Source organism: Corvus hawaiiensis, chromosome 24, assembly GCF_020740725.1.
Source record: "Corvus hawaiiensis isolate bCorHaw1 chromosome 24, bCorHaw1.pri.cur, whole genome shotgun sequence".
Lineage (NCBI taxonomy): Eukaryota > Metazoa > Chordata > Aves > Passeriformes > Corvidae > Corvus > Corvus hawaiiensis.
In genome coordinates, this window is record NC_063236.1 from 6,754 (window position 1) to 25,057 (window position 18,304).

Here is an 18,304-nt window from a genome sequence, read left to right on the forward strand (position 1 = left end):
TACTTCTCCCCCAGTGTTCATCAGCAGTTCTGGGCTAGCTTTCCCAGTTTTGGGGGTGGCTTTTTTGAGTTTTTTGGGGTTATTTTGGGGGGTTTTTTTGGAAGTTTTTTGGGGGTAATTTTGGGGGTAGTTTTGGGGGTTTTGGAGTATTTTTGGGGTTATTTTTGGGTGGTTTTTTGCGGTCCTTTGGGGTACTTTTTGGGTTATTTCAGGGGGTTCTATGAACACCATCGAACTTTCAAGAACCCCACAGAGTCCCACAGCGCCCCACTGAACCTTCTGGAGCCCCACAGCGCCCCATAGATCCCCATAGAACCCCACAGAGCCCAATAGAATCTTCCAAAGCTCCATAGAACCCAATGGAGCCCCATAGAACCCAATGGGACCCCACGGAATCTTCTGGAGCCACACAGTGCCCCATAGCAGCCCCATAGAGCCCCATAGAACCTTCTAGTACCCCACAGAACCTTCTAAAGCCCCATTGGACTCCATAGAATCTTCTAGAGTCTCACAGGGCCCCATACAAACTTCTAGAGCCTCATAGGACCCAATGGGACCCCACAGAACTTTCTGGAGCCCCACAGCGCCCCAAAGATCCCAATAGAACCCCATAGAGCCCCATAGTATCTTCCAGAGCTCCATAGAATCCAGTGGAGCCCCATAGAACCCAATGGGAGCCCGTAGAACCTTCTAGAGCCCTGCAGCCCCCCATAACAGCCCCACAGAGCCCCACAGAACCTTATAAAGCCCCATAGAACTCCATAGAACCTTCTAGAGCCTCACAGCTCCCCATAGAACCTTCTAGAGCCCCATAGAACGCAATGGGACCCTACAGAGCCTTCTAGAGCCCCACAGACCCCCATAGAACCCAATGAGACCGCACTGACCCCCACAGAGCCCCACAGAACCTTCTGGAGCCCCACAGAGCCCCATAGAACCCAGTGGAACTCCGTAGAAGCTTCTGGAGCCCCACACACCCCCATAGAACCCAATGGGACCCCACTAACCCCCACAGAGCCCCACAGAACCTTCTGGAGCCCCACAGAGCCCCATAGAACCCAATGGAACTCCGTAGAAGCTTCTGGAGCCCCACAGCACCCCACAGTGCCCCATAGAACCTTCTAGAACCCCACAGACCACCGTAAAACCCCACAGAACCTTCTGCAACCCCATAGAACCCAATGGGACCCCCATAGAACTTTCTGGAGCCTGACAGAGACCCACAGTACCTAATGGAGCCCCATAGAACCTTCTAGAGCCCCATAGAACCTCATAGAACCTCATAGAACCTTCAAGAACCCCACAGAGCCCCACAGAACCTTCTGGAGCCCCATGGAGCCCCATAGAACCCCATAGAACCTTCTTAGAGCCCCATAGAACCCAATGGGACCCCGTAAAACCTTCGGGAGCCCCATGGAGCCCCACAGAACCTTCTAGAGCCCCACAGAGCCCCATAGAACCCAATGGAACCCCACGGAACACCACAGAACCTTCTAGAACCCCACAAAGCTCCATAGAACCCCATCGAACCCAAAAGGGCCTCTTAGAACCTTCTGGAGCTCCATAGAACCTTCTGGAGCTCCATAGAACACAATGGGTCCACGTAGAATCTTCTGGAGCTCTACAACGCCCCATAGAACGCTACAGAACCTTCTAGAACCCCACAGAGTCCCACAACACCCCACAGAAGCTTCTGGAGCCCCACAGCGCCCCATAGATCCCCATAGATTCCCACAGTGCCCCATAGAATCTTCCAGAGACTGACAGAACCCAATGGGACCCCACAGAGCTCCAGAAAATCCAATGGGACCCCACAGAACATTCTGGGACCCCATAGAACCCAAGGGGGCCCCATAGAACCCCATCGAACCCCATAGAGCCCCACAGAGTCTTCTAGGACCCCGCAGAGCCCCATAGAACTCCATAGAACCTCATAGAACCTTACAGAACCCCACAGAGCCCCCCAGAACCTTCTGGAGCCCCATAGAACCCAATGGCACCCCACAGAACCTTCTAGAGCCTCACAGAGCCCTGTAGAACCCCATAGAACCCCCACAGAACCTTCTAGATCTCCATAGAACTCAATGGGATCCCATAGACCCCCACAGCGCCTCATAGAACCTTCTGGAGCCCCATAGAACCCCATAGAGCCCTACAGAACCTTCTAGGACTCCACAGAGCCCCACAGAACTTTCTGGAGCCCCATAGAGCCCCACAGGACCCCACAGAACCCCACAGAACCTTCTGGAGCCCCACAGCGCCCCATAGAGCCCAATGGGACCCCACAGAACCCAATGGAACCCCACAGAATCTTATAGAGCCCCATAGAACCCAATGGGACCCCATAGAACTTTCTAGAGCCCCACAGTGCCCCATAGGCCCCCATAGAACATTCTTAGAGCCCCATAGAACCTAATGGGACCCCATAGAACCTTCGGGAGCCCCATAGAGCCCCATAGAACCTTCTAGAGCCCCACAGAGCCCCATAGAAATCAATGGAACCCCACAGAACCACACAGAACCTTCTAGAACCCCACAGAGCTCCATAGAACACCATTGAACCCAAAAGGGCCTCCTAGAACCTTCTGGACCTCCATAGAACATTCTGGAGCTCCATAGAACTCAATGGGACCCCATAGAACCTTCTAGAAACCCATCAAGCCCCATAGCAGCCCCCCAGAACCTTCCAGAAACCCATAGTGCCCCATAGAACCTTCTAGAGCCCCACAGTGCCCCAGAGAGCCCCATAGACCCCCATAGAACCCAATGGGACCCCCACACAGCCCCATAGAACTTTCTGGAGCCCTGCAGAGCTGCACAGAACCTTCTGGAGCCCCACAAAGCCTCATAGAATCTTCCAGAGCTCCATAGAACCCAATAGGATCCCATAGAAGCTTCCAGAACCCCACAGGGCCCCATAGAGCCCAATGGGACCCCGCAGAACCTTCTAGAGCCCTGCAGCCCCCCATAACAGCCCCACAGAGCCCCACAGAACCTTATAAAGCCCCATAGAACTCCATAGAACCTTCTAGAGCCTCACAGCTCCCCATAGAACCTTCTAGAGCCCTATAAAATGCAATGGGACCCCACAAAGCCTTCTAGAGCCCCACAGAGCCCCATAGAACCCAGTGGAACTCCGTAGAAGCTTCTGGAGCCCCACAGAGCCCCATAGAACCCAATGGGACCCCACTGACCCCCACAGAGCCCCACAGAACCTTCTGGAGCCCCACAGAGCCCCATAGAACCCAATGGAACTCCGTAGAAGCTTCTGGAGCCCCACAGCACCCCACAGCGCCCCATAGAACCTTCTAGAACCCCACAGACCACTGTAAAACCCCACAGAACCTTCTGCAACCCCACAGAACCCAATGGGACCCCCACAGAATTTTCTGGAGCCCGACAGAGAACGACAGTACCTAATGGAACCCCATAGAACCTTCTAGAGCCCCATAGAACCCAAGGGAACCCCATAGAACCTCATAGAACCTTCAAGAACCCCACAGAGCCCCATAGAACCTTCTGGAGCCCCATAGAACCCAATGGGATCCCATAGAAGCTTCTGGATCCCATGAAACCCCACAAACCTTGTAAAGCCCCATAGAACCCAATGGGACCCCACAGAACTTTCTAGAACCTCACAGAGGTCCATAGAACCCCATAGAACCTTCTGGAACCCCACAGCGCCCCATAGAGCCTTATCGACCCCCATAGAACCCAGTGGAACACCACAGAATTTTCTGAAACCCCATAATGCACCACAGGACCCCACAGAACCCCACAGAGCCTTCTAGAACCACATAGGACCCAATGGGACCCCATACACTCCCATAGAACCTTCTAGATTCTAGGCGTAACTCCAACCCTAACCCTAGTTTGAGCCAGGAATCGGGCATTCGGCTGTGGCGAGTTCCAAGCAGAAAGAAGAAGAAGGAGCAAGGTTTGGGCTGGGCTGTGCTCATTTTTCATGCCTTTCGCATGGTGAGTATCCTTGGAGCTTTGTGGTTTTTCCTCCTGGCTTTGTGGTTTTCTCAACCAGAATCCTAGGCCTAACCCTAAACCGAACCCTAACCCTAGACTGAGCCAGAAATCTGGCATTGAGCTGTGGCGAGTTCCGAGAAGAAAGAAGAGGGAGCACGGCTTGGGCTGTGCTGTGCTCATCTTGGCCTGCCTTTTACGTGGTGAGTGTCCCTGGGGCTTCTGGCTTTCTGGATTTATCAACCCTAATCCGAGGCATAACCCTAACCCAAGTTTTAAACCTAGCAAGAGCCAGTAATCGGGCATACAGCTGTGGCGAGTTCCGAGCAGAAAGAGGAAGAGGGAGGAAGGTTTTGATGTGCCGAGCTTAACTTTTGCATGGCCAGTGTCCCGGGGTCTCCTGGCTTTGCGCTTTTCTCAATCCTAACCCTAGGTGTAACCCTATCCCTAACCCTAAATCTAGCTTGAGCCAGAAATCCCGCACTGGGCTGTTACGAGTTCCAAGGAGAGAGAAGAAAAGAGAGCAAGGTTTTGACTGTGCTGTGCTCATCTAGGCATGCCTGTCACATAGTGAGTGTCCCTGGAGCACCAGGCTTTGTGGTTTTCTAAACTCTATCCCTTCACGTAACCCTAACCCTAATGCTAACCCTAACCCTAGTTTGAGCCAGAAAATGAGCATTGGGCTGTGGCGAGTTCTAAACAGAATGACGAAGAGGGAGCAAGGTTTTGGATGTGCTGCGCCCACCTTGGCATGCCTTTCGCATGGTGACTATCCCTGGAGCTCCCGGCTTTGTGGTTTTCTCAACCCTAACCCTCGGTGTCACCCCAAACCTATCCCTAGTTTGAGTTAGAAATCCTGCATTGGGCTGTGGCGAGTTCCAAGCAGAAAGAAGACTAGGGAGCAAGGTTTTGGCTGTGCCATGTGCAATTTGGCCGGCCTTTTGCATGGTCAGTGTCCCTGGAGCTCCTGGCATGGTGGTTTTCTATACCTTAACCCTACGCATAACTGTCACCCTAAGCCCAACCCTAGATTGAGGCAGAAAACCGGCAGTGAGCTGTGGCGAGTTCCAAGCAGAAAGAAGAAGACAGAGAAAGGTTTTGATGTGCTGTGCTCAACTTGGCCTTCCTTCTGCACACTCAGTGTCCCTGGAGCGCCTGGCTTTGTGATTTTCTAAACTCTAACCCTAGGCGTAACCCTAACCATAACCCTAACACTAGTTTTAGCCAGAAATCCGGCATTGAGCTGTGGCGAGTTCCAAGAAAGAAGAAGAAGAGGGAGCAAGGCTTGGGCTGTGCTGCGCCCATCTTGGCATGCCTCTCGCATGGTCAGTGTCCCTGGAGCTCCTGGCTTTGGGGTCTTCTGAACTCTAACTCTAGGCATAATCCTAACGCTAACCCTGACCCCAGTTTGAGCCAGAAATCGAGCACTGGGCTGTGGCGAGTTCTGAGCAGAATGACGAAGAGGGAGCAAGGTTTTGGATGTGCTGCAGTCACCTCGGTATGCCTTTCGTGTAGTGAGTATCCCTGGACCACTTGGCTTTGTGGTTTTCTCAATCCTAACCCTAGGCGTAACCCTAACTTTAACCCTAAGGCAAGCTCGAGTCAGAAATCCTGCATTGCGCGGTGAAGAATTCCGAGCAGAAAGAAGAAAAGGCAGCAAGGTTTTGAATGTGCTGTGCTCACTTTGGCATGCCTTTTGCACGGTGAGTATCCCATGCGCTCCTGGATTTGTGGTTTTCTCAACCCTAACCCTACGCGTAACCCTAACCCTAACCCTTACTCAAGCTTGAGTCAGAAATCCTGCATTGGGCTGCGGGGAGTTCCAAGCAGAAAGAAGACGAGGGAGCAAGGTTTGGGCTGTGCCGTGCTAAATTTGGCCTGCCTTTCGCATGGTCAGTGTCCCTGGAGCTACAGGCTTTGTGGTTTTCGCAGACCTAATCCAAGGCGTAACCCTACTGCTAACCCTAAACCTAACCCTAGTTTGAGCCAGAAATCAGGCATTGGGCTGTGGCGAGTTCCGAGCAGAAAGAAGACGAGGCAGGAAGGTTTGGGCTGTGCTGCGCTCACCATGGCATGCCTTTCATATGGTCAGTGTGCCTGGAGCTCCTGGCTTTGTGGTCTTCTAAACTCTAAACCTAGGCATAACCCTAGTGCAAACCCTAAACCTAGTTTGAGACAGAAATCGAGCAATGTGCTGTGGTGAATTCAAAGCAGAAAGAACATGAGGGAGCAAGGTTTCGGCGTTGCCCTGCTAAAATTGGCCTGCCCTTTGCATGGTGAGTATCCCCGGAGCTCCTGGCTTTGTGGCTTTCTCAAACCGCATGCTAGGCGTAACCCTAAACCTAAGCCTAACCCTAAACCTAACCCTAACACGTGACCACTAACCTTAACCCGATACCATAAGTCGTGACCCTAACCTTAACCCTACACACAAACCCTAACCCTAACCCCTAACACTAACCCTACGCAACCCTAACCCACACCGTAACCCTAACCCTAACCATAACCCCAAACATAAGCCCAACCTAACTCTAAGCAAACACTAACCCTAACCCTAAATCTAACCCAAAGCCCTAACCGTAACCCTAAACCTAACCCTAACCCCCAAACCCTAACGCTAACCCCTAACCCTAACCCTTACCCCAACCCTAACCCCAACCTAACCCTAAACAAACCATAACCCTAACACTAACCCTAAATCTAACCCAAAGCCCTAACCCTAACCCTAAACCTAAACCTAACCCACACCCTAACCCCAAACCCCAACCATAAAACCTAACCCTAACCTGAAACCAACCCGAACCCAAACGCTAACCCAACCCTAACACAACCCGAACCCTAACCCCCTAACCGTAACCCTAACCCTAACCATCACCCTAACCCTAACCGTCACCCTAACCTTAAAACTAACCCTAACCCCTAACCCTAACCCTAACCCTAACCCCCTAACCTTAACCCTAACCCTAACCGTCACCCTAACCCTAACCGTCACCCTAACCCTAAACCTAACCCTAACCCTAACCCTAACCCTAACCCCTAACCCTAACCCGAACCCTAACCCCCTAAGCTTAACCCTAACCCTAACCGTCACCCTAACCCTAACCCTAACCCTAACCCTGTCACCCTAACCCTAAACCTAACCCTAACCCTAACCCCTAACCCTAACCCCAAACCCTAACCCTAACACTAACCCCTAACCCTAACCCTGACCCTGACCATAACCCTAACCCAACCCTAACCCTAACCCCTAACCCTAACCCTCACCCTAAACCTAAACCTAACCCTAACTCTAACCCTAACCCCCGAACCCTGACCCAAACCCTAACCCTAACCCTAACCCCTAACCCTAACCCTGACCCTGACCATAACCCTAACCCAACCCTAACCCTAACCCTAACCCTAACCCAAAACCCGAAACCTAACCCCGAACACTAACCCTAACCCTAACCCTAACGCCTGAACCCTAACCCTAAACCAAACCCCAACCCCAACCCAAACCCTAACCCTAACCTAACCCTGACCCTAACCCAACCCTAACCCTAACCCTCCCTAACCCTAACCCTCTAACCCTAACCTTAACCGTAACCACCGAACCCTAACCCTAACAAAAACCCTAACCCTAACCCAACCCGAACCCTAACCCTCCCTAACCCTAACCCCCAAACCCTAACCCTAACCCTAACCCCAACCCTAACCCTAACCCTAACCCAATCCTAACCCCAACCCAACCCTAACCCTAACCCTAACCCACCCTAACCCTAACCCAAACCCGAACCCTAACCAACCCTAACCCTAACCCAAACCCTAACCCTAACCCGAACCCTAACCCGAACCCCCAACCCCTAAGCCTAACCGCTAACCCTTAAGCCCCAACCCTAACCCTAACCCCTAATGCCTAATCCAAAACCCCTAACCCAAAACCCCTAACCCCTAACCCTAAACCCTAAACACCAACCCAACCCCAAAAATCCCCCAAAATCCCCCAAAAAACCCAAAATCGCCCCACAATCCCATCAGGATCCCCTAAAAAACCCCAAAAACCCCAAAATTGCCAAAAAAAAACCCCCCAAACTCCCAAAATCCCTTCAGGACCCCTCTAAATCCAAAAAAAACCCCAAAATAAACCCAAAAAACGAGAAAAAAAAAAACCAAAAAAAACCCCAAGAAATCCAAAAAAACCCCAAAATCCCCCCAAAAACCCCATAAAGCCCCAAAATCCCCTCAGGGCCTCAGGGCACCCCAAAAACCTTAAATTCCAAAAAAATCCCCCCAAGTCCCCCTAAATCCAATAAAAATCCCCCAAAATTCCCCAAATCACCCAAATTTCCCCAAAGTCCCCTGAATTCCTTAGGGCCCCCAAAAAAACCTCAAATTCCAAAAAAAATCCCCCCCAAGTTCCCCTAAATCCAATAAAAATCATCCAAAATTACCCAAATTGCCCAAATTCCCCCAAAGTTCCCTGAATTCCATCAACATCCCCCCGCATTTCCCCAAAAATTCCCCAAAATCCTCCCAAAAAAATCAAAACCCCCCCGAAAAATACCCTCAAAATAACCCCCAAAAAAACCCAAAAAACCAAAAATCCCCTCAGGACCCAAAAAAAAACCCACCAAAAGCCCCAAATTCCTCCAAAATTCCCAAAAAACACAAAAACCCAAAATCCCCTCAGGACGCCCCCAAAAAAACCCAATTTCCCCCCAAATTCCCAAAAAAACACCCAAAATTCCCCATAGAACCTTCCGGAGCCCCACAAAACCTTCTGGAGCCCCGTAGAACCCAATGGAGCCCCACAGAACCCCACAGAACCTTCTAGAACCCCACAGAGCTCCACAGAACCCCATAGAACCCAATGGGGCCTCATAGAACCTTCTGGAGCCCCATAGAACTCAATGGGACCCCATAGAACCTTCTAGAAACCCATAACAGGCACATAGAACCTTCTAGAGCCCCACAGTGCCCCAGAGAGCCCCACAGACCCCCATAGAACCCAATGGGACCCCACAGCACCCCATAGAACATTCTGGAGCCCCGCAGAGCCGCACAGAACCTTCTGGAGCCCCACAGAGCCCCATAGATCCCCATAGATTCCCACAGAGCCCCATAGAATCTTCCAGAGCTCCACAGAACCCAATGGGACCCCATAGAATCTTCTCGAACACCACAGCGCCCCACAGAGCCCAATGGGACCCCACAGAACCTTCTAGAAACCCATAGAGCCCCATAGAACCCAATGGAACCCCGTAGAACCTTCTGGAGCTCTACAACGCCCCATAGAACGCTACAGAACCTTCTAGAACCCCACAGAGTCCCACAACACCCCACAGAAGCTTCTGGAGCCCCACAGCGCCCCATAGATCCCCATAGATTCCCACAGTGCCCCATAGAATCTTCCAGAGCTCCACAGAACCCAACGGAACCCCACAGAACCCAACGGAACCCCATAGAGCTTTCTAAAACCCCACAGAGCTCCATAGAACCCCACAGAACCTTCTAGATCTCCATAGAACCCAGTGACATCCCATAGACCCCCACAGCGCCTCATAGAACCTTCTGGAGCCCCATAGAACCCCACAGAGCCCCACAGAACCTTCTAGGACTCCACAGACCCCACAGAACCCCATAGAACCTTCTAGAGCCCCACAGTGCCCCATAGCAGCCCCACAGTGCCCCACAACACCCCACAGATCCCCATATATCCCCATAGAATCTTCTAGAGCTCCATAGAACCCAATGGGATCCCAAGGAATCTTCTGGAGCCCCATAGAACCCAATGGGACCCCATAGAAGCTTCTAGAGCCCCACAGAGCCCCATAGAATCTTCTAGAGCCCCACAGAATCCCATAGAATCTTCTAGAGCCCCACAGCACCCCATAGAACATTCTGGAGCCCCACAGACCCCCATAGAACCCCACAGAGCCCCATAGAACCCCCCAGTGCCCCATAGATCCCCATAGAACCCCATAGATCCCCATAGAGCCCCATAGAATCTTCCAGAGCTCCATAGAACCCAATGGAGCCCCATAGAACCCCACAGGACCCCACAGAACCTTCTGGAGCCCTGCAGCCCCCCAGAGACCCCCACAGGACCCCACAGAACCTTCTAGAACCCCATAGAGCCCCACAGAACCCAATGGGACCCCACAGAATCTTATAGAGCCCCATACAGCCCCACAGAACTTTCTGGAGCCCCACAGAACCTTCTAGTGCACCATAGGACCCCACAGTGCCCCATAGACCCCCACAGAACCCCATAGAACCTTTAGAGCCCCACAGCACCCCATAGAACCTTCTAGAACCCCACAGAACCCAATGGGACCCCACAGAGCTCCAGAGAATCCAATGGGACCCATAGAACATTCTGGAGCCCCATAGAAGCCAATGGGACCCCATAGAACCCCACAGAACCCCATAGAGCCCCACAGAGTCTTCTAGGACCCCGTAGAGCCCCATAGAACTCCATAGAACCTCACAGAACCCCACAGAGCCCTCCAGTCCCTTCTGGAGCCCCATAGAGCCCCATAGACCCCCACAGAACCTTCTGGAGCCCCATAGAACCCAATGGGACCCCACAGAACTTTCTAGAACCCCACAGAGCCCCACAGAACCCATAGAGCCCCATAGAGCCCCATACAATCTTCCAGAGCCCCATAGAACCCAATGGAGCCCCATAGAACCCAAGAACCCACAGAACCTTCTGGAGCCCCATAGAACCCAATGGAATCCCTACAGAACCTTCTAGAACCCGACAGTGCCCCATAGCAGCCTCCCAGAGCCCCACAGAACCTTCTGGAACCCCCCCATAAAACCCAATGGGACCCCACAGAACCTTCTGGAAGCCCATAGAACCCAATGGGACCCCACAGAACCTTCTGGAGCCCCATAGAGCCCCACAGTGCCCCACAGAAGCCAATGGGACCCCATAGAGTCTTTTGGAGCCCCATAGAACCCAGTGGTACCTCATAGAACCTTCTAGAGTCCCACAGAGCCCCCCCGACCCTTCTGGAGCCCCATAGAACCCAATGGGACCCTACAGAACCTTCTGGAGCCCCATAGGACCCAATGGGACCCCACAGAACTTTCTAGAACCACACAGTGCCCCATAAATCTCCATACAGCCCCATAGAGCCCCATAGAATCTTCCAGAGCTCCATAGAACCCAATGGAGCCCCATAGAACACAATGGGACCCTATGGAATCTTCTGGAGCACCACAGCGCCCCACAGCGCCCTATAGAGCCTTCTAGAACCCCACGGAACCCATTGGGACCCCATAGAACCTTCTGGAGCCCCATAAAACCCCACAGAGCCCCCCAGACCCTTCTGGAGCCCCACAGCGCCTCACAGAACCTTCTAGATCTCCACAGAACCCAATGGGATCCCATAGACCCCCACAGCGCCTCATAGAACCTTCTGGAGCCCCATAGAACCCCATAGAGCCCCACAGAACCTTCTAGGACTCCACAGAGCCCCATAGAACCTTCTGCAGCCCCATAGAACCCAATGCTCAGCATTTTATTCCCTATCGACCTCGCAGCCTTTCCCGTGCTGCTCTTTTTAACCAGCAGCGCTGCCCCGACGGTCCCGCGGTGCAGGTCTTTTAGTGACACGGGGCAGGGGCCACTACTGCAGCAGTACTTTTACAATATTTCTTCGACCATTGTCAACATTTTATTCCGCTCACACTTGCCCAGCCGTTCCCGTGACTCTTTTTACCAGCGCCGTCCCGCCGTGGGTCCCGCGGTGCAGCTCCCTTAGTGACACGGGGCAGGGGCGGAGAGCCCTCTCGGTGCGGCTCCTCTCTGGCACTTTACCGTGTTCTATTTTATTTCATTGGCACCTCGCGCGTTGCGCCGGGCGGCTCATTCGGGGACATGCGCCGGCTCCCACAGCGCCCCGCCCGCCGCCGCTCCCCGGGGGCCTCCCCGCTGCTCTCGGGATATCGCACACCGCAGGCGGCCCAAGCCCCGTCTCGCCGACGGCACTCACCACCCACCGCCCGCCGCCGCGTTCTCCCGCTCCCTACCGGCACGAAGCGGCGCTGCCGATGACGGAGCCGATGCGCGGCTGCCACGCCGCTTTCCCCGCGCCTCAGGGCCGGCGCCTTCGGCCGCACAGGGCGGCGTCCCCGCACCCGGGCCAGCCCGCGGAGCTCCTGCCGCCGCCGCCGCCGCCGCCGCCCCCCGACTGAGGGGCCGCGACGCCGGCGCCCCTTTTTATCCTCCGCACCCCCTTTTCCCACCACTGCCGCGGTGGGCTCCCCCCGCCTCAAAACCGCCCAGAAGCGCCCGAGGCGGGATATCCCCCGCGCCGGAATCCCTCCTGTCCTGGAAAAGGTACGCTAAAGAAAAAAAAACTGAACTCCGAGCTTTCCACAAATGTCCCAAAACACGAAGCCGCTGTGAGGGGCTTCGAGCTTTGCCTGGTCCCTCAGGAAACGACGCTTTCCATTGGCTGCCGGAGTAGCCAGGGCTCCTATTGGCTGCCGCACGCTGCGACGGTTCCGATTGGCTGCTGCCCGATCCGCAGCCCCCGGGCAGCTGCTGCTGGGGGTCTCGCCAGGCGGGCTGCAGCCGGAGCAGGACACACCGCAACGCCAGCAGGCGTCCAGCGGTGCTCGGTGTCTGTCGGCGTTTGCAGTTCAGACAAATTGAATCCAAATTGCCGGCGATTTCCACCACCTGCTATTTCTCCTCTGTTTTCCTGGATGGATTTGACAGCGCTTTCTTTCCCCCCACAGAGTTGGAAAGCAAAATGCTCAGCTGCCCCTTGGCCATCTCCGCTTCCTTCCACAGCTCCAGCCTTGTCCCTCTTTCTGTCCCTTTTACTTTGCACCAGGTTCTCCCTCCTCCTTTCCCAGGCAGCTCGCAGCAGAGACATTTCACCCACCGGCACCACCTGCTTCCTCTCACTCCGTCCCAGTTTGCTTTGAACTACTGTAGCCGCCTGCCCGCGGAGCCGGACCCGCCGCGCGCCTGGGTAATGGTGGCGTGAATTATCGCAGGGATTACTGGGGTGGGCTGGGCCTGGCCAGGTGCCTGGTGGCAGCAAAACCGCTCTGTCCCTCTCCTCCTCACCCTGGGCAGGGAACAGAACACATCAGGAAAGACTTGAGGATTGGGAAAAGGGCACAGAGAGATCGCTCACGGGTCACTGGAGTAAGAGACACGACTGGGGGGAATAAATTGAATTTATTGTCAAACAAATCAGAGCAAGAGAATGAGAGGTAAACCTGCAGGGGTTCAAGCCTAGGAACGAGGACTTTTTCCTCAGCAGCTCGCAGCTGCACGAGGGGGATAAAGGATCCCCCAGGGCCCCCGAGCAGCGGCTCTGCCCCCCTCAATGGGGATGTGTCCAGACCCGCCGGTCCATCCCGGGCTTTGGGGGGCAAGAGTGGAGCAGGCGCTGAGCTGCTCCATGGAGCTTCCAGCCCCTGTTTGATCTGTCAGGGCGTGACACAGTCACTGCTGGGCGTCCGTCGGCGCTCGGTGTCTGTCGGAGTTTGCAATCCCGACAGATAAATTGAGTCCAAACCGGCAGCGCCAGCTCATCTTTACTGTTCTTTTTCAATTTCTTAATGAATTAAGGGAAAACTCCCTTTAGTCACCATTTCAAAGCCTTGAATCAAGGGGAAAATGGAGGTTCCCTCTCAATTTAGACCCGTAATTGATGCATAAGGAGGGTCTCCCCTAAATTTAAACCCAAATAAAAAGTGAATCAAGGGGGAGTTTTGCTCAATTTAGCCTCCTAAAATGAGGGGAAATGCAGCTTCCTCTTCAATTTCCCTCAAGAAACACCATTTTGGGGGCTTTTGGACACATTTTTCCTCTATGAAGGTCCCTTCAAATGAGGGTCCCCCCTCGATGGAACTCTTATAATGGCACATAAAGAGGTTCTTCTCAAGGGAAGCCCTTTAAAACCAGGGACGGTGGTGTTTTGACCTCAATTTTAACCTTAAGATGATGAAAATGGGGCAGTTTCCCTCAATTCAAATCCATCAAACAGCACCATAAAGGCTTTCTTCTTCCATTTAGATACGAAAATAATGGAAAACGGTGATTCCCTGCCAATTGAGATACAAAATCATGAAAACGTTGTGTGTTCCTTCAACTGAGACTCTCCAAATCGTAGATGAAGTGGGATCCTCCTAAGTTCAAACACAATTACAGAAACTGAGTGTTTTCCCCTCCATTTAAATCCTTTTTCTTCTCGTAACCCCCCCCCCCCTTTTTTTGGGGCGGGGGGAGGCGGGGCACTGGGAGCACTTCCTCCTCCTCACTGGTCGCACTTGGGGCTGCTGCACGTTGGAGAGTGGTGGGAAGTTTCCTCCCAGTTCCCTCCCAGTGTTCCCAGTATCTCTTCCAGTGCTCCCACTGGCAGAACACTGGGGGACACTGCATGGTCTGATGATGGGGGGGGTGCATTGTCGAGGATCACAGAGGGGCCCGGGGGGTCCCGGGCGTCCTTGGGGGTTTCCAGGTTCAGCAGTAGGATTTTTCTGACTATGAGTGAGCTATGTGGCCTTTGGAGGTGTCCCTTCCTCTCCTGCTCACAACAGAGCAGCTCAGAGGTGATTTGGCTCCTGAGTGTTTCCATTTAGGCCCCCAAAGAGAGGAGCTGCTGCCCACATTACACCTTACAGCTCTGCCAAGGGGCATCTAACCCCATGTGTGCTCAGGAGGTGGGGATGCAAACCCCAAATCCCATCTCCACCTCCCTCTGCAGTCCTTTAAGGGGTTCCTCTAGTCTGGAAAACCAGTCCCATAACTACAGTAAACCCAGAGTCTCCTGAGTGAGAAACCACGTACTTGTAATTCCTCTGCAACAGCCTCATCCCACCTCCAGCAGCCCCTGGGAAGTTGCAGGCAAGAACACCTAACCTGGTAAGCAACTCCATTTCTTGGCAGATTTCCAGGGCAATGCAAAAACATTTCAAAGTATTTTTTCAAAACATCTGCTTCTTGTCCTTTAATGCAAAATAGTGATTCCATACCAGTCCTAAGAAGAACAGGCCCAGAGAAGACCTTGCTCTCTACAACTCCCTGACAGGAGGGTGTAGCTTCTCCCAAGCAACCAGGAACAGGACAAGAGGAAATGGCCTCAAGCCGCACCAGGGTTGGACACCAAGAGGACTTTCTTCCTGGAAAGGGTGGTCAGGCCTTGGCAGGGGCTGCCCAGGGAGGTTTGGAGTCCCCGTTCCTGGAGGTGTCCGAGGAACACCTGGACATGGCACTCAGTGCTCTGGGCTGGGTGACAAGGTAGGGATTGGGCACAGGGTGGACTCGATGACCTTAGAGGGCTTTTCCAACCTCAGTGGTTCTGTGATTCTCATTATTCCAAATTCATTTGCAAAAGCTCTCACACCTCTAGTCACACCTTAGCAGGTGTGTAGGCCCAAGCTCATACATTTGAGAGATTTACTGCCTCCAGTGGGATCTACACCGCAATTTCAGGGAGAGGCAAGACTTCAGCCGTTACGAGAGAAAACTTTGCAAAAGCATTCCCTGGAGAGACATCCTGAAGGAAGGTGTCTCCCCCTCTTCTGACCATAGAGGGAGCTGAGTCTCCAGTGTTAATTCTAAAACTTTCAAGCTCCAAGTCTGACTCCCAGAAATTTTATTGGCCCCACTTCCCAGCACAATACTCAGACCTCACACGTCGAGGAAAAAAGCAGTGCAGATTAAATAATTAATGCTTCTGGGTACTGTTCTCCCTCTAAACTACACACAATCCCAAAGGAACAAAACCCTTAAAGAAGATGGATTGCTCTTGCTAGCACGAGAAGGAGAAATCTGACAGGGATATACTGCATCATTCTGCCAAGGCTTTGTCAAACACCTCAGCTCCTGCACTTCAGGGAATAAGAAGTGGCTTAAAAGAAGTGACTTTTATGTCAGTGAGCATGTTATTATGGATTAATCTCGCACTGGAAAACAGTCTTCATACTCTACTGCATCACCCAAAGAGTTTGGAGGCTGCTGCCTAGTGAGCTCCTGAGTTGTATCTTCCTTGTCAATCTTACCAGCCCCTTGTTTGATTGTAAAAACGTAAACAAAATGCAGCAAGCATTGGCCCAACGGCTCAGGACTTGCATATCTCTTCCAAAGAGAGGGAGAAAAAAGAGTGTTTCTCCCAAATCACAGAGTTTAAAAGTTCATGTTATCTACATAAATTTTTAAAAGAAAAAGAGGAACAGTAAAATATCAGTTACTGTGCCAGTGGTGCTCCACTCTATTTCTGTTCTCTTCTTCCACTTGTAGCATCTCTAAGAATACCTTAAAACCAGCCAACCAACCAAAACAACAACAAAAAGCCAACGTTGAATTGAAACTGAACAAGAAGCAATCTGGCTGCTGGCTTGTGAGCACTCCACCGCCTGAGTTCCAGTAAGGCAGTTTATCCTCTCCACAGTTTTGAGCCAGATCCCAAAGTCCTGAGCATCAGCTTTTAGCTTTTTTAAGAATTTAACTGTAAGAAAAGCTGCTGGGGAGGGCCATGCTCCAGGCACATCCATGGGATTTCACCTGTGCAGCTCCCTAAGCTGAACTTGTGTCTTTTCCTCTACCTTGCTGGGCTTGGCTCATGCATTTCTTGAGGGGAAGGCCCTGCACTGATCAAAGCATGTACTGACCTCAGATAAACAGCTTCTGTCAGTGTGGATCTATCCTAAATGGACCATTTCCCAAAGTAATTCAAGTGCCTGAATTTCACTTACTCAAAACTGCTTTTAAAGAAACCTGGTTTAACACGAAAGAAAGCGATGACAAAAGTCAGAGTCCTGCATGAGAACTTAACAGCTCCAGGCATCCTGTGTCAATCTAGGAACACCAGCTAGAGGCCAAACTACACCCTACATTAGAGATTTCAAGGCCTTGGGACTTGTCCTACCACACCCATACACCAGACTACACAGCAGGGCAGAGCAGCTCCGGGCCAAACCCACGTAGGCATCTGTGACACAGGAAATGACAAACGAGGAGATGCAATGAAGAGATAAAACTCTGGCAAGAGAAATGACCGCAAGGACCGAGAGAATGCGGAGCAAGATGATCTCAGCGAGACCGACGAGGCTCGAAGAAGATGCTAACGGAAGGGCTCATTCCGAGAACCACAAAGATGGGTGCCCGAGAATCGTACGGTCAGAATCCTCTACTGCTCCTTACATTCTGACAAGTCCTAATCCTCTGTAATGGATCACTGCGGTTCACAGCTGTGAATACAGCTCAGAACAAGACCATAAAGGACCTCTGGCTCAATGCTTCTAAAGGGAGATGCGATTCTGATGTGCATCCGTGCTCGTCGGTCAAAAGTCCGACGGTATCGGCACCCGGCCAAGGATGCTAAGGATGATGCCCAGCATTTCTGATAAGCTGGCCCCTCGAAGGGCTAAGGAAAAAGACCTAAGACACAAGATGCCCAAAAGACACAGAACATACAATAGACAGGTGACACAACACACACCGGGACTGCTCTGCCCGCCTCGGCATTGTGATCAAAAGTGAGACTTGGCCTTTATGTGGGCTAAGGGGCCCCTTCTTGGACATTCCCGCCTTCAAAGCCAACTCAAAAATCCCTCCCGGCGAGGCCCGACCTGGCACCCTGCTTTCATCCCCTCTGTGGGTCATAACCCTCGACTTAATTCTCAAACGTCCAGGATGTGAATCCACCTCGGGTGCAAAACAAGGCTGCCTCGCTGTCCGGGAAGTTCCTGCCATCTCCTAGTCAGCTACAACAAAGACAACCAAACATCAGTACGTGAACTTAGTGGCACGTCAGCCACAACCCAACAATTCCGCTACTCACCGTCTCCTAAGACAGTGCACAGACGGGCACGGGAAGCTGTTACACACAGATTATATTGCCGTGAGCCAGAGCACTTCAGGGCATCCTTGAGAGAGTGCAGAGAGCAGGAAAAAACCACACTGTTACACCATTTATCCTGCTCTGTGGCTTGCAAGTGGGGCATGAACACAGTTTTGTTCTGATCTTGATAGCTCCAAGGAAAAGAACTATTGAGCTGGCAGTGAAGATGCCGCTTTCCTGATACTCCTGGCCCAGAACCACGGCCCAGCAGGTTTCTGTGGTAGTCTGAATTATTTGTGCAGTTCAGAAGCTGCACATCCCTAAACCAATCCCTTGGGAGCATGAAGGTTCCCACGGGCATTTTGTACTTCAGTGTGTGCTTTCAGCACACTGGGACAGTTTAAATGAGAATGAGGTCACTTGGTGACAGCACAGCATTAGATCGGAGATATCGAGAGACTCAGCAGATGACATTCACTACGGACTCTCCATTCCCATTGTTCTGGCTGCAGCATCCTCATTTCTCACAG

The 18,304-nt window shown here is 52.5% G+C and overlaps 1 long non-coding RNA gene across 1 annotated transcript; it reads right to left on the reverse strand.

The window, feature by feature from the left end:
- Positions 1–10,080: 10,080 nt before the first annotated feature.
- Positions 10,081–11,412, reverse strand: LOC125338027. Its single transcript, XR_007208167.1, has 4 exons — positions 11,322–11,412; positions 10,431–10,440; positions 10,173–10,232; positions 10,081–10,122 (listed from the first exon to the last, which is right to left on the reverse strand). It is a non-coding gene; the product is annotated as an uncharacterized LOC125338027 (long non-coding RNA).
- Positions 11,413–18,304: the final 6,892 nt, after the last annotated feature.